This window comes from Carassius auratus, chromosome 23 (genome assembly GCF_003368295.1).
Source record: "Carassius auratus strain Wakin chromosome 23, ASM336829v1, whole genome shotgun sequence".
In the NCBI taxonomy this organism is placed as follows: domain Eukaryota; kingdom Metazoa; phylum Chordata; class Actinopteri; order Cypriniformes; family Cyprinidae; genus Carassius; species Carassius auratus.
In genome coordinates this window covers 12343690-12347430 of record NC_039265.1, presented here as the reverse complement: position 1 = coordinate 12347430, position 3741 = coordinate 12343690, and positions in this window count along the sequence as shown.

Genomic DNA, 3741 nt, shown 5'->3' with positions numbered 1-3741 from the left:
CTCCTGTTTTAATGAAACTGATGGTCATTTGATTGGCAGGAGCGCTGACCGCCTCAGCAAACCCTCACCAGACAGACCTGTTTCCTTTAAACAGTGTTGGAGCACATCAATGGACCGCAAGTCTGAGTCTGCATAAAAAGAAAAAAACACATTTTTTCCAAACAGTTTCATGTGTCGGGATGATGGTGGGCTGTCTGTGGCCTGCGGAAGGGATTCCACATCTTTCTATTGTTCTATATTGACTTAAACTCGAGAAAACACATTAAAGAGTCGAATGGTCAGGCCTAAAGAATCGGTCTCCTCTGCCAGAGCTAAACTTAGAAAATAACAGGACTTCTTTGCCAAACACGGAAGACACTGCCCTGGAAAAATGGCATGGTAAAACATCCAGACAGAGACACTTATCTAAGAGATGACAGAGACCGAGAGACAGCTAAAGTACATATACATGATATAAACCTGCACACACCCTATGAGCCATAACTTTAGCACATCACTGCTAAAAATGAACTAACTGCTGTGAATGATGCATATCAGGTATATGCACCCAGGCTGATTTATGACATTCATTTTCATTAATATTAGAGGATATCCGTAATATCCACGTATCTCTGTATGTGAGCACTGAATAATTCATAATAAACCAGTGTTTTCACTTCCATCTGTATTTATTTACTGATTGGCATTGCAGCTCATTTGCATAATAAGGTTATTGCAATGCATATTTTGGCTATTCTCAGTCTGAACACGACATAATCACATAATGTCAGATATAGTGTATTTTTCGACGAGTTTCCCACGAGAACTGCAGCTAAAAACAACAAATGAAAAGGTAACTTCCGATTCATGGACATAGCAGTCGGTTCTTCTTAGTGAATCAAAAACGTACAGCGCAACCAGTGCGGTCAGATTTGCACCTATACCCAACTGTAAATGTGAATTTTGTATTTATTGTTATGAAATAAACTCTTTTTCTATGATTTTCTCTCACAAGCTTGACGCAAAAACAACACACGATATGAATCTATCAGTATCCGAATCACGATTAAATGACTCTTTACCAATTGGTTCATTTTAATGAATCAAAAACACACAAAGCAAAAGTATAGTTACATGATGAAGTCATCTACTAGTGCACATGTGTATTTTGGGGATCGCAAATCATTTGAATCAGTTCGGGAGTTTGGAGCGGGTTCTCGAACTATTTGAGTCAATTTGGGGATCGCGAATCATTTGAGTCAGTTCGGGGATCGCAAATCATTTGAATCAGTTCGGGAGTTCGGAGCGGGTTCGCGAATCATTTGAATCGGTTCGAGAGTTTGGAGCGGGATCGCGAATTATTTGAGTCAATTTGGGGATCGCGAATCATTTGCGTTAGTTCGGGAGTTCGGAGCTGGTTCGCGAATCATTTGAGTTAGTTTGGCGATCGCGAATCATTTGAGTCAGTTCGGGAGTTCGGAGCGAGTTCGTGAATCATTTGAGTCAGTTTGGGGATCGCAAATCATTTCAATCAATTCGAGAGTTCGAAACGGGTTCGCGAATCATTTGAGTCAGTTCGGGAGTTCGGAGCGGGATCGCGAATCATTTGAATCAGTTTGGGAGTTCAAACGGGTTCGCGAATCATTTGAGTCAGTTCGGGAGATCAAACGGGTTCGCGAATCATTGGAGAGCAGGGGTGAAAGTACCATTTTTCAGAAAAACATCATTTTAAAAGATAATGTTGTAGACAGAGATATGTTTCTGCTGTGGCCAGTAACTCAATACCAGGTGGTATTTTGTTATTTCTCTTATTTTTCTTAAGTATACCTGATTGTGACCTTGTGAATATGTAACTGAAAACATATTTTGTCCTTTATCTTTGCAAAAAAAATAAAAATTACATTTTCATATTTTCATTTTAAATTTAAGTTTCATCAGATGTCTTTTTATTGTCAATTTCAATGTATTGTTTAAAATTTTTTATTTCAACAGAATGTACAATATAAAAATGTTATTACATTATCATAATAAAAAAAAAACTCTAAACATAATGTAACAGTAGGCCTATTTATGTTTCCATCCAGTTGTTTTTATGCATGAATTGAAAATGTGCATTAAAACATCTGGAAACACTGTAAATTCACATGTGGAGGTGTAAAGACTAAGATATGGCTAAAACCCAAATATAAATGTGATGTAGCAGCTGCCCAGAGAGAGATGTTCCTCTATGTCCAGAAACACCCTCTCAAACACATCTGGACAAAACCAGACCTCTGTCTGTCTTTCTGACCCTGACTCGGACATATTATTTTGGTATAATATGACATAAACATTTGTAAGAAATGATGCAAAACACAGAAATAAACAATATGGCATGCACTGGAACAAAATAAATACTTCTTGTGACTGTAGCGGGACAAAAGTAACAACTGTTACTTTCGTCCCGACAGGAACTCCTGACATTTAAACTCGATTTAATTTTATACTGAAAAAAATCTGAAAATGCAAACTTTAGGATGTGTTAAAGCACTAAATAACCTGTAGATTGATCATTACTGTGACACATGTAACAAGAAAAACAACACGACTAATTTAAAAAAATTACCGCTTCAATAATGAACTTTTTGTACTCGAAAACAGTTTTATGGACCTAACTTCGGGAAACGATGAGGAAATCACGTGATATTTCTCAGCTCCGTCAAGGATTGCATGCTGAACATGCTGTCATAGCTGAGAGTAGAAATACAAAAAGAGTCTCAGAGAAAATCACTTTGTTACTTTCGTCCGACGTTACTTTCGACTCCGCTCTCCCTATCATTTGAGTCAGTTCATTTATGAATGCATGTGAATGATCACAAAATTCAAGATATGGGGGTTAAAAAATGTATACATTTATATAATTTTATCTAGTTAATCAATATCACACGAAGAGTGCCATTTCAGATTTTCTTTTAAGTTGCTACAAACAATAATTTATACAAACAAAAAATTAAGTGAAACATAACGTTCACCTTCGAGATTGAAAATGTTTCTTTTTTTGAGATCCCAGGAGCCCAAATTCAGACCCGGGAACAATAAAACCCACAGAAGAGGTGGGAGTTCAAAGGAGGAATCTTTATATTACCAAACTACAGGGAGAGGAAGAGTAGATAGAAGTCATGATCTGCAAGATTAACCACAATCTGATGTGATCCGACCACCTCAGAGAAAACCAGTGTTGAGCTGCTGCAAGAGCTTTAGAAGCACAGCAGCTGTGGTCAAAGAGTTCTGGTGTGTTCTGATTGGTGGAGGATGATGATGATGAGTGGATAAAGACTAGAGCAATCAAATAGTGAGAGAGTGATCTGCTCAGCTGGTTATGTTCCTGGATGTTTCGACATGGAAAGCAGTTCGGAATGGAAATATTGATATTTTATTTGTTAACAACATACTTTTCATACCTTAAGACAGCAGTGCCAATAGTAGTGCTGGCGGTGTCATTTGATTTGGTTGGGAACTTCAGATTGTGAATCATTTGAGTCAGTTCGGGAGTTCGGAGCGAGATCGCGAATCATTTGAGTCAGTTTGGGAATCGCAAATCATTTGAATCAGTTCGGGAGTTCGAAGCGGCTTCGCGGATCATTTGAATCAATTCGTAGCGGTATCGCGAATCATTTGAGTCAGTTTGGGGATCGCGAGTCATTTAATATCAGTTCTGGAGTACGTAGCGGGTTCGCGAATCATTTGAGTCAGTTCGGGAGTTCAAAGCGGGTTCGCGAATCA